This window comes from Arvicanthis niloticus, chromosome 7, assembly GCF_011762505.2.
Source record: "Arvicanthis niloticus isolate mArvNil1 chromosome 7, mArvNil1.pat.X, whole genome shotgun sequence".
NCBI classification, from domain to species: Eukaryota; Metazoa; Chordata; class Mammalia; order Rodentia; family Muridae; genus Arvicanthis; species Arvicanthis niloticus.
Genome location: NC_047664.1, coordinates 34815126 through 34828494, shown reverse-complemented (window position 1 = coordinate 34828494; position 13369 = coordinate 34815126). Strand labels below are relative to the sequence as shown.

At 44.6% G+C, this 13369-nt stretch overlaps 1 protein-coding gene across 4 annotated transcripts in view; it reads left to right on the top strand.

Annotated features, from left to right (window-relative positions):
* The first annotated feature begins 87 nt into the window (after window positions 1-87).
* The window catches only part of Ykt6 (YKT6 vesicular SNARE protein), a 39063-nt gene continuing 25781 nt past the window's right edge, over window positions 88-13369 (top strand). For 2 of the 4 annotated variants that reach the window (XM_076938174.1, XM_076938173.1), the window contains exons 1-2: window positions 91-231; window positions 3026-3173. The gene's annotated coding sequence lies outside the window, so the exon portion shown is untranslated. Of the gene's footprint in view, window positions 232-3025; window positions 3174-13369 lie in introns of all 4 variants that reach the window. The other 2 variants (XM_076938175.1, XM_076938176.1) reach the window with 2 other exon arrangements.

Genomic DNA, 13369 nt, shown 5'->3' with positions numbered 1-13369 from the left:
ACCCTGCCTACTGTCACAGGGTCAGGGCCAGGGCCAGGGTCAGAACAAAGAACCACGTGGGGTCAGTTTTGACAAAGGCCACAGGGACAGGGCTATGAGACAGGCTAGCATGCTCTCTGATTGCTGGTTGGAGTTGCTGTGGAGAGGTTGATGAGGTGGCTGGAGCCAGCCCACTCACACCTCACCTTTCAGACTTGTTAAAGAAGATGATAATTGGATGCCTTGGAACAGGTAAGCTGTGTGTGCCAGTGAGATTTCAGACGTGTGAATAGTGGGGATCCTCATTGGATTTCATCTATGGAGGGGTTGACTGTGCACGTCACACAGTCTGGGGCTCCACCACGGAACTTGGGTGGGAAGCAGAAGCTGGAGGAAGGAAGGAAGCCAAGCATTTGTGGAAAGGACAGAGGTTGGCCAAGCATGGGGCGGGGCAGATGGGAAGGGCACCTGTGTACATACAAGCAAGAGTAGATTCAGGTTCTCTGGCTGGCCTGACACCCCGTACCCCAAGTAAAACAATACTTGCTTTAATCAGATTTAAAAAAAAAAAAAAAAAAACAAAACTGTTGTCGAATCTCCTTAAATTGCCTTGAACCCAAACAGCAAGAAATAGGATGGAGAAGGGCCATTAGATTTTGTGACAGCAACGCTCAGGACATTCTGGGCTCTTCTATGAGATTCAGACACCTCCTAATCCTTTCTTTGGGTTTGTCCAGGAGTGACCCCAACATACTCTGCACTTTCTGGCATTTCCAAGCCCTGCTAAAATTAGCTGTCATTGGCAAGTAGGTCAGGGTACATAGGGTGCCTGTCAGAATGCCAGGTTCTCCCAAGATTGGCAAGTATGGTCACCCCTTGAAACGATTGATCACTTTCCCAAAATAGAGCAAAGCTGGCCTCACCAGACCTCATATGATAAGTCCCTGCCTACCCAAGCCCTGGCTCTGAGCCCTTTTGCTTTGGGGGTTGAGCTCATGCCTGAATTTTGGGCTGGTCTTGGACCAGCCAGGCCAATGACCAGCTGCCTAGGGGTCTTGCTCCCATCTCCTGGGGCAAGCCACAGCACAGAGGAGAAGAGGTAAATCTTCAAGTTCTGGTCTCTGGGAGGTGGGAGGAGGGGTGTGAACCAATGCAAAGCCAGAGACAAACCAGGCAGATTTCTGTCTCAGCCAAACTGATTGTCCATGAGCAACAAGCATCCTTCTAGAACATGTTCCAAGGAGTTTTCTCTTTCCACTCACTACACCTTTGAAGGAAGAATGGGATCTAGTTGGCTAAGCATCCAGGACAAGATTCTAGCAACTCACACCCACCCTCCTGTGGGTCCTTGTCCACCTTGTCCTCCTCCTCCACCTTGTCCCAGAGCACCATCCTGTAGTAAGGACGTGTAATACGATGTTCTTCCTATACTCAAGAGTCAGGCCTGGGTAGCTCTCTAGTGAAGAGGGATCAGGACAGAAGAAGCTGCATGAATACTGTGTAGCTTAGGGTTTGGAGAAAAAAAGAGCTTTGCAGCCTTGAGTTAGGGCATTTTCCCATCTTCATCTTTTCTTTGATAGAGGGAAGTGAGCAGACTGAATCATTTTCTCCCCTAGTTGGTAACCATACATCTCTTTTCTCCTCTTATGTGTATGTATACATGGGTGTGTGTGCATACACTTGTGTGTGTGCACATGCAAGCATGCTTGTGTGCAGGTGCATGCTTGTATGTGTATGTACATGTGTGTACATGTGTGCACATGCATGCATGTGTGTGGTGTTTGTGTACAGATGCATGTCTGTATGTTTGCACATGCATGTGTATGTACAGATGCATGCATGCGTGTGTGTGCGCAGATGCATATGTGTGTGTGGTGTTCGTGTGCAGGTACATGCACCTATGCACTGCCATGCAAAAGAAGCCAGAGGAGGATATGTGTGTCTTTGTTTATCACTTGTTATCTTGTTTGTTTGAGACAGGGTCTCTCACTGAATATGAAGTTCATGTTTTCAGCTAAGCTGGCTGTCCAGTGAGCTCCAGGGAATCTGCCTGTCTCTGTCCTTCAAGTTCTGGAGTTTTAGTAACATATAGTTACACTTGGCTTTTATGTGGGTACTGGGGATTCAAACTCAGGTTCTCTCAGTTGTACATCAAGTGCTCTTACCCAGGGAGACACCCCCTTCCCCGCCCCTGTGCCTTGTTCAAGAAACCAATTCATACACATGGCTGAATTTTCATTTACCTCAGGAAACAAACAGCAGAGCATGTATAGTAGCTAACAATCAAGCTTATTCATTTTAGTATCAGAAAGGAAAAAAAAGGCCGCAACATCACACTTCGGTGCAGTCATAACAAAGGAAATGTGGGAGTGGATGGGATGGCTCAGCAGGCAGAGTACTGGCCACAAAAGCCTGAAGACCTGAGTTTGCTCTCTGGAACCATGTAAAGATAGAAGTAAAGTGGATCCCTGGAAGCCCACACTGCCAGCCCACCCCCAGCCAGCCTGTTCTCTGGCTGCCCTCGGTGTTAGTCTAGTTCCAGGTACAGGAAGACTGATGCAATGGGGTATGGAGGCCAGCGAGTGTTGCAAGTGTTTGCTTAGCGCACAGTGAACTAGAAATTGGCTGGGCCTTTGTGTAAAGGCCATAGGCCTGGTGAGTGGGAGGTGTCTGACAGTAGGAAGTGGTTTGGGACCAGGATGTTGGGGATGGAGAACAGGAGGGAGATAGACTAAGAGACAGCAGAGCTCATCGTGACAAATGCTGCAACTAATCTGAGATCATCGACAATCTTTTGTAGGATGCTATGACAGAATTTTCACCAAATTATAGCTTGTGTGCTTTGTGGAGACTGAGGCCCATGACAGTTAAGAGATTTACAAGGATGCTCCAGCTGCAAACCACTCAGTGGTATTCATACTCAGGCCATTCTGATTCCAAGATTGTTAAGATTTAAGTGCTTCTTGCTCCTCCTCCTTCGTGACAGGATCTTACTGTATAGCTATGGCGGCCTCAAACTCATGATCCTCCTGCTGCCACCTCCCAGGTGCTGGGATCATTTGTTCAAGACTTCGTTTTTCCTGACTAGATGAGAAGAGAGCATTCTAGGAGTAAGCAGACATGGGTCAGGAAACCACCTCAAAGCTGCTTCCGTGGGAAACAGAGGTGGCGAAGGTTTCAGCTTCCGCTGGCAGGTGAGAGAAATGTGATGGTTACTCTGCTTGTCTCTAAGAGCAGGAGGGGATGAAGGTCTCAGGGAAACTGTCAGGAGTGACACTGAGAAGCCAGAACTCTGCATGGGGTGGGAATGGGGCAGAGGCGGGGCATGGAATGGGGGCGGGGCAGAGTTCAAGGCGTGGGGCCTGGGAGGGGGCAGGACAGAGAGTGAGGATGGGGCAGACTGCGAGGGGAGAAGAAGGGGTGGAGCATGGGGTGGGAATGGAGCAGAGTCTAGGTGAGGAGCGGTTTTTGTCTCGATGGCGAGTTCATCGACTCTGCTGCTGCCTACCGCAGTTGCCTTTCTGATATCAGAGCCCGGCCTCTCCAGGAGTCATCCTTGCCTTCAGTCCATTCCAGGACAGTGGAGACATCCAGACTCATGACCCGATTTTCACCCTCTCCAGTGCGACCAACAGGCACTATTGGGTCATCCAGACCATATGATGTAAGCCACTCTAGTAAATCCCCTTTTAATATATAATTCTATCAGTCATGTGCTTATAGAGAACTCTAATGCAGTATGTGAGGAAATAGGAATCACAGTTAAAAAAAAAAGGATGAAAGAAAATAAAAAGAAAAGAAACTATTAGAAGTTCAGACCCCGGAGTCAGATGTCTTAGACATGCTTAGTGGATGGAGAATTAGGGGAAGTCAGGAGAGACATGTATTCACAGATAGAGATGGTCATAAAAGCACGAAAGGGATTAAAAACTCAATAGAAAGGTGAGAGCTTAAAAGTATAACAGATGTGGAAATGTCACTGAAAAGCTCAATATCAGATTTTTAAAGTTATCTATTTTGACTGTATGTGTTGGGATGTTTTAACATCATGTATGACTGTGCATGTACCACACGTGTGCTGGGGGCCCTTAGAGGCCAGAAAGAGGGTGCTGGATCCCATGGGACTGGATTTACTGACAACTTTGTAAGCCACCATGTGGGTGCTAGAAATCGAACCTGGGTCCTCTGGAAGAGCAGTCAGTGTCCTTAACCACTGAGCCGTCTCTGCCTACCTCAGTCACAGATTTTAATGGGCTTAACATAGAATCGGTGAAGTTGGAAACCAAGCAATTGGAAGCAATTGGTCTGTGGAACGGGAAAAGAAAAGGAAGAGGAAATGAAGGAAATCCGAGGGACCCATGAGATCCATCCACCATGTTATCATAAAGACAATGGCTTCTAGAAGAAGAGGGTGATGAGAGGCAGAGAAGAGTTGGAGAAATAGGGGTGAAACAGTTTCTAAGTCTAATAAAAAAGTACAAACACACATATAAGCTCCTAGCAGGAGAAACGTCAAGTGATCCTGGTTGGGACACAGTGAGTCACATTTGTCTTTTGTCAAAAGACAAAGAGATGCTTGAAACCTGCTCCAGAAGAGGAAAATGTGGCACATGAGGGAGGGATCCAGAGGAAGACTGAGAAGCTGTTTCTCATCAGAAGCTGCACAGGTCAGCCAGCAGCATTCTTAAAGCATTGGAAGAAAACTCTGTAATGGAGCATTCCACTGTCTCCAAAACTAGTCTCCAACAGAGAGGAGACTGATGAACAAAAACAGAGAGAAGAATCCCCCTGTAAGCCTGCCCCACGGGAAATGCTACAGGGAGATCTTCTAGACAGAAAGCTGGGAAACGCCCTCTGGTTGAGAGGGGACCCAGTGTGGGTTAGGACAGCTTAAGAAAATAGAGTTGTGGTTTCTATAAAGTCCCAGTCCAAGGGACATGTGAATATGTCACTTCATGTGGCACAGATAACAGCACACAGCTGATGTCATACTCAACAGTAAAATATAGTTTTCTCCACTAGGCCAGGAACATGACAAGGAAACCCACTTCTAAGCAGCACAGTATTGAAATCTCTAGCCAGAACAACTGGGGAAGGAAAAACAAACAAAAGATACCCAAACTGCACAGGGCTGCAGCACTGATGTGTTTCGCCCTCAAAGCCCATATGTAAATCCTAGTTACCAGTGGGATGATCTTAGGGTGAGGCCTCCCAAAGCTACGTGGGTTACAAGGGCATAGATAGCCATCACGGATGTGACTATGTAAGAGGTTCTGAGAGCATCTTGACCTTGGACAGTGTGATATTGAAAATAAGACATGAGGAATGGGCCCTGACCACATGACAGCTCGATCTCAGACTCCCCAGACTCCAGAACTGTGAAAAAAAAAAGTCTGCTGTTTTTAAGTGGCTGAATACAAAATTTTCTTTAGTATCCAAATGGACCTTCAACTACCTCTAATTCAGAAGACATCACCGTATCTGTAGACGGTCACAAATAATCCATAAAAATCTTTGAGTTAATGCTCCCATTCACCAAAGTTTCAGGATATAAAAATCATTACACAAAAGTCAGTTGTATTTTTGTACACCAGCAGCAAATAACTAAAAAAATTAAATAAATAAAAGCAGCTCTTATTTACAACAGCACTAAACAAGGAGCCCCCTGAGAATGACGTCACTGACAACCAAAGAACACTGCTGAGAGGAACCAGGGCATCTCTGCAAATGCAAGACAACAGCCCTGGGAAAACCACATTACCCCACGTGATCCACAGATGCTCAATACTCCCTCACTCTCCAAATTATGATTTTTTGCAGAAGTGAAAAACCTGTTTCGAAATCAATATGGAATCCCCAAGAGCCCTGAATATTCAAAACAGTTTTGAAAAAAACATAACACACCAAAATAGTTCCAGTTTCAAAGTTACTACAAAGTGTCATAGTAGCCAAGGGTATTATGATAGATGTTGGGTTAATGGCAGACAGCTCAGTGACACAGAGTAGTGTTCCCACTAATAATGTCTCCCCACACATGGCTTGATTTTTGACAAAGGTGCTAAGACAATTCAGGGGAAGAAAACGAATCCCTTCAGCAAAAGATGCTGTGTAAATTTGATATCCATGTACATAAGTGTAGAGGATCAAGTCTAGGTCTTGATGACAGGCAAGTGCTCTGCCACTGAGCCACACACCCAGTCCTGGAATAATTTCTTAAATGTGACATGAAGGGCACTGTAATAAGAGGTCACAGATCAATCAGACCTCATAAACGTTTCAGAGCCATGTATGGCGACCTGTTTCAGTAGTCCTAGAGACTCAGGAGACGAAAGCTGGAAGATCATTTGAACCTAGGGGTTCCAGGCCAATCTGGGCACCCTAGCTAGAGCACCATCTCAGATAACAATGGCAACAAACAACAACACACTCAGGCAGAAGGGCACTATCAAGGGAGTGTTGAGTGGAAGAAGGTATTTGTGAATCTTGGAGTTAGTAAGGAATGAGTTAATTTACATCTATCAATAAGAAAAATTCTTACAACTCAACAATGGCAACAAAAAGTCAAGCGACCCCATATGTTGGGCAAAGGATTAGGATCCTTTTCTGAAGAAGATTTAAGAGCAGACAGAAATCACATGAGCAGATGTTGGTAGTCCCTGGAGGAAATGCTAATCATAACTGTGAAGCCCCCTCCCATACCCACCGAGACAGTTATCTTAAAGGGAGCTGAGAAGGGGGACAGAAAATGACAAGAATTGTTGGCCATGATGAAGTATTGGCAGAGGCGTTTGGATCCTTCATATGTAAATGTATATGCCAATATGCACACAAATGTATATGCAAGTGTGTAAATAATTCAGTTGCTGTGCAAACCAAGCTTAGTGATTCATTGTAACGTTAAACAGAGGATACCATACAACCCGGCAATTGCACACCTAAGTACACACTCTTAAAAACCTGAAGTGGAGACTCAAACAAATTCTTGTATGCCAGTGGTCAGTCTTAAGAGTGCTATTCATGCTGGACAGTGGTGCACGCCTTTAATCCCAGCACTTGGGAGGCAGAGGCAGGTGGATTTCAGAGTTCAAGGCCAGCCTGGTCTACAGAGTGAGTTCCAGGACAGCCAGGGCTACACAGAGAAATCCTGTCTCAAAAAGCAAAAACAAAACAAACAAAACAAAACAAAACAAAACAAAACAAAACAGAGTGCTATTAATAACAGCCAAAAGGTAGACACACCTCAACTACCTATCAATTGATAAATGAATGAAAGAAAAGGTGTGTGTGTAAACTAGGAAATGCTATCCATGAAAAAGAGTGAAGTTTTGATACATGCCATAATATAGATCAACCTCGACAATATTGTGATAAGCAAAATAAGCCTTATGTACAGAGATATATGAGGATTCCCATTTTGTAAATACAAAAAAGTAAATTCATTGAAACAGAAGGAATGGCACCTACTAAGGGTGTGGGGGAATAGAAAGTTAGCGGGAATGGAATGATAAAATCATTTTGGAAATAGTGAGGAGTTATGCAATGTTTTTGGTATTTAATGCCACCAAACTGTAGTTTTAAAAATGGTTAAAATGGATCCTGGAGAGATGGCTCAGTGGGTAAGGCTGCTGCTTGCTGCTCTTCCAGAGGCTTGAATTTGGTTTTCAGAACTCACATCAGGTGGCTCACAGTGATCTGTAACTCCAGTTCCAAGAGTTCTGACCCCATTGTCTACACACACACACACACACACACACACACACACACACACACACACTTTAAAATCTTTTAAATGGTTACAATAACAGACTTTATGACATACATATTTCATCACAATAAAGGAAACACTGACTTAAAAAGCATTCTGTTTTCATCATAAAAGTAGGCTTTTTACTTCCTCAATCACAATCTCACTCTGTTCCATATTTTCTTTCTTTCTTTCTTTCTTTTTTTTCTTTTTTTTTTTGGTTTTTTGAGACAGGGTTTCTCTGTGTATCCCTGGCTGTCCTGGAACTCACTCTGTAGACCAGGCTGGCCTTGAACTCAGAAATCCACCTGCCTCTGCCTCCCAAGTGCTGGGATTAAAGGCATGTGCCACCACCGCCCGGCATCATTCAGTATTTTCACTGGCAGATGCTTGGCACTGATACTACAGGTACCATATTGTACCTAAACAGGGCCAGGGCAGTGAAGTACTTCTTGACTGTTCCAAAACTGGAGCTATTCCAGAGGAAGCCGTGGCAAAGGCTAGCTTGTATTAATTTGCTGTGACTTCTTACCCCAGTGCCTCCAAGTCCCACTGTTAGGAGAAGACAGATCTAAAAGCCAGGGTGGAAGGAGCCATTGGCAGTTTCTCATGAAAAAAAAAACCCTATAAGCTTGGCTTGAAAAGGAGACTTTGATCACTTAAACCAAAAGATAATTCTTGGGACCCATAGTTTATCAGTAGGGAGTGGGTCGTGAAAGGACAGTGCACACTCAGAGTGACCACCAGTCTTCCAAAGGTGGAGCTGAGGCTGGGGAGGATGTAAGCTCTCCACAGAGGACGAACAAGTGTTATCAAGGACTGCACTTGCCCGGTCCACCCAGGTTCTGCACAGTGCTACCTTTCAGTGACATACATTTGCTCTCCTTCTCTCTCTTTCTGAATGGAAGCTGACACTTAAGTTTGGTTCTTAAATGTCGTCCCACAGTCCAATAGGGATAGAGAACAATTTACATCATGGGTCAGGGTGTCCCATGAGGGCATAAAATGAGTCTAACCCTTCCTCTTCTTTCATTGATTTTCTAGCCACATGCCACTCCATGGCAATTTCATATCAGGACTGTGTCACATGTCCCAAGGAGCAGGACTAACCAGTCAAAAATGGAGACAGTTTAAAATTTGTGAGCTAAAGTAAAACTTTTCTTTTTATAAGTTGATTATACCAAGTATTTATGGCAGTGATGGAAACCTAACGAAGATTCCTACCCAAACTCCCATATTCCACGGTGGATGGTTTTACATTTACAATGACGACCAATTAGCAGCAATAGCACACTTGTCTGCACTCATGGAGAGCCCTGTCTCCGGCCTCCCAGATCCTGTACTTTTCTTTGAATGCAGGAAGTGCAGTGGTTGATGTGTATTCCATGTGTGAGAAGAAAGTGTGCATGGGGGTGTGAACAGAAGCACACAGAGGAGTGGACTATGCAAGGGAACCCAAATCCATGACCCCTTTGTCCACTGTGACGATGCTGAGCTCCTGGCTGCTATGTTTTTCTCAGCCTTCTTTACAGCAAGCTGGCTCCATAGAATTTGAGTGACTGTACAATTCTCAGGTCCACATGCTTAAGAAGAGAATATGTCTGCCTGCCTCTTCCTGGCGAGATGGACAACGATTTGGCTTTAGGAAATGGCACAGCCATGGAATTGAAGAAGTCTGGGATTCCCAAGAATGTGGAGAACCTCTGGGCCACACTGACTTACATGATGAGAAATACAGTCTTACATAAGACCGGTTACAGCAAGGAAGTGTGTCCTAGTGAACACAGGATGCAGAATTCAGGGTCAGCAAGAGGTTTGAATAGGATATGAGATCACTCATTCCTTCGATACTGCTGAGTATCAAGTTTGCGCTCAATCTGAGTTACAAAAGTGACATTTCTTTTGTCTGTCTGTCTGTCTGTCTGTCTGCCTAAATTTATTGCAGTACTCAGGACCACTGTGTTCAGGAAGAACGGAACACATCGTTTGCACAGTCATGTTAATCTCCCCTGTCTTGTTCCAGCTTTAGTTACATGGGCTGCCTAAGCAAGAACTTCTAGAAACTGATACTTAACTTTCAGGGGGTTTAGTGTCTGGCAAATGAGATGGTTGAGTCAAAGTTCAAACTGGCAGCCTTTCCTTCCCTTCCTTGGGTGCTGGAGGATTGCTGTCATCATGGATGGTTCAGTTACTGTCCAGGCCAGGAAGTTCATGACTAAGAAAGTGTCTACTACCAAGGAAACAGATGGTCGTGAATGTCCTTCACCCTGGGAAGGGCAACGGTACCAAACACAGAAACTCAGCTAAAGCTAGTCAAAATGGACATAGCCACACCAGATGTCATCTTTGTATTTGGACAATGGGTTTTGTGATTATGCATGAGCCTAACACAGACTTGTAAGACTTGGCCTTTATGAGAAGCAAAAAGCCTTGAAAAAACAGGAAGGGCCAGAATGAGGTGAACAGAAAGAACAGAATGGGGTGAGGGTGGGGGTGTAGGGCAGCTGCCAAGGCCAATGGTGATGCTGGCAAAAAGTGAGCTGGAGACTGGACAGTGGCAAATGGAGTGAGACAGTTCCATGTTCTCATTCTCTGCGATGACAACAGTGTCTGAAAAGAGGACCAGGAAACTGTAAACTTTTTTTAAAAAAGAAAAGAGAAAGAAAAGAGAAGTGTTAGTGGGTACACTGTAGTGTCTTTGGAGAATATAAGAGAGATTGTGGGTTCTTTTTTTTGTTGTTTGTTTGTATTGTTTTGTTCTAGACAGGATCTCACTATATAGCCCTGACTGTCCTGGAACTCACTATATAGACCAGGCTGGCTTCGAACTCACAGAGATCTGCCTCCTGAGAGGTAAGATTAATGGTGTGTACCACCACACAGATGCTGTAGGGCTTCAGCTGGATATTCTGTTTCTTAAAGGTCTAGCAGCCTCTGTGTAGGAGGAAGCAGCAGATTAGGGATGGAGGGGAAGGGTTCGAGCAATTCTAGATGTGTTTGCAGAAATACATCTGTCTCTGATGGCTTAGACTTAAGGCACAGGGTCTCTTGGTACATAATGGTAGTGTAGACAAGCAATATCCAAATGTTAGAAGTCCCTCATAGGCTCTGTTTGAACCCTTGGTCCCAGCTCTCCGCAGTTTTGGGAGTCTCTGGAAGCTTTGGGCGTGACTTAGGTAGAAGTGAGTTGACATCTGCTTCTGATTCCTACCCAGTCTTTCTGGTCTGCCCAGAAGTGAGCAAACCCCAGTGCATGCCCAATATTATAGACAGGAGTCCCACCACCACACCTCCCCACCACGATGGATGGCATTTCCCTGCATTTCCGGTAGCCATAAGCCTAACCAATCCTTCCTCCCTTCTGCTGCTCTGTGTTTGGTTACATTATGAGAAAAGCAGCTAATAGAGCAGTGGACATAATAGAGCATGTGAAAATGGAGAAGTATAAAGAAGATAAAGTGTATGAAAAGAAAATTAAAATAAGGAGGAAGTAACGATAAGAAAAAATACAGAAAACACAAAAATACAGTAAGCTTGATTGACAAACACAAATTCGGTTTTTGTTTTTATTTGTTTGAAATGGGGGAGACTAGGTTTCACTACGTTGCCTAGGCTGATGTCAAAATCACAAACTTCAGTGACCTGAGACCCTAGCCTCTACACTCAAACCCAAACCTAGGTGTTTAGAAAGACTAACAAAGCAGGTTATCAGCGATGGAGATGTGGCTTAGTGGTTAAGAACATTCTCTGCTCTTGCAAGGGAAATGGGTTCAATCCCCATCACCCCACATGGTGGTTTGCTGACCTCTGTGGGTACCAGGCATGTATGTGGTACAGACATGTATGCAGGCAAAGCAAATAAATAAAAAAGCAAAGTAAATAAACCTTTCTTAACTTTTTAAAAATTAGATTATTACAGGCTGGAAATGGCTAGGTGGGCAAAAACTTGCTTTAAAGGTTTGAGGACCCAAGTTTAAATAACTAGAACCCACATAAAAGCTAGATGCTCTGAAAGTGAAATGACCCTAGATAATTTTGAGGCAGATAGCTTGGCAACAGTGAACAGTAAGAGAGACCCTGCCTCAAACAGCAGCCAAGGCTGTCCTTTGACCTCCATGTGTCCGGCCGGTGTTGAGAGGACCTAACTCACTCCGTTTTAGCAGGCAGTCATGTTAGGCCTTAAGCTTCAGTTTCCCAGGACAGCCCAGGTTTCTCAGAAAATGCAGAAAAAGGGCAGCCAGTCGGCAACTGCCCCAACATCTGGCCAGGGGACTTACAACACATACAGACAAAGTCCCTATAAGGTAATTCTCCCTTGAGGGACGAACCAATCAGAAAGTGTACAAATATCTCATAACATAAGCTCACCCAATCCTGATGAAGATGGCCCAACCACAGCTAGAAAACTCCTAACTAGCTTCAAAGGGGGCCTACGAGCTTCCCTCCTGGGCGCCATTCTGCTTGAATGGTTGTCCCGCCCCTTGCATGTTGGCTGTTTGTGCAGAATATATGCTCTTTGATACTTTTTGACTCCGCGGTCTCCTTTTAGCGATTCTTGGACCCTTACAATGCCATGCGTTCTTCTGTATTCTTTCTCTCTCTCTCTCTCCTTCTCCCACCCCCTCTCTCAAATATAACCAAAGATAACAGAAAAGACACTAAGAATCAACTTTAAGAATAAGAAAGGCATTTAGTTGTAGATGGAAGGCTCCAAGAGTTTTATGAATGTATTTCAAAAATCAGAAGAAGCAGAAGATTTTCAAATAATGTAGCTTATTTTAAAATTCACTGAGGAAGACAGGACAAGCCAAGAGTTGAAATGTGGAGTGATGTGGAAATCTTCCCCTTTATACAAATGCCAAGCCCAGTTGCTAAACAAAATCACTACGCTTATGGGGCTAAGGGTATAACGAACGTAGTGGTAGAGCGCTTGCCAAGCATACACAAGTCCCTGGGTTTGATCTTCAAAACAACTAAAAAATATGCTTATGAAAGTCTTGCCAGTGACTTGAACAAGTATGACGTATTGAATGAGTGATGTCATTCACTGTTGTCACGAGGTTCTATTAGGGAACATATGTGAGGGTGTGGAGGGGGGCAGCACTTTTCTTGGGGTAACAGCAGGGTGGAAGAGCAATTATGCTCCAACTTTGCACTTATGTCTCCTGGACCCAGAATCGAAGATCTGCCTGCCTACAAGATCTGGAAGGAGGTGGTGGTGGTGGTGCATCCCTTTAGTTCCAGGCCAGCCTGGTCTACAGAGTGAGTTCCAGGACAGTCAGGTCTACACAGAGAAACCCTGTCTCAGAAAACCAAAAGAAAAAAATCTAGAAGGAGGGACAAATGAACTGGGATATCACAGCAGGAGCCAGGGTTCTGGGAGAGAGATGCTGGGGGTGGGGCATAGGAGGGGAGGTGTGGACACAGTTCATGGGATCCATGTAGATCCACTCACCTTAGTAAGCACACACCAGGTAAAATGGAGCTAGAAGACATATAAATAGCCTTGTCAACTCAGTAAGATGACAGCACCCTTATTTTAAAAGAAAATGTCTCCAAAGAATATAGACAGAAAACATACATACCATCATTAGTCAAAGGATAAATGGAAGTTAAGATTACACTGACATGCCACTGCATAGTCCC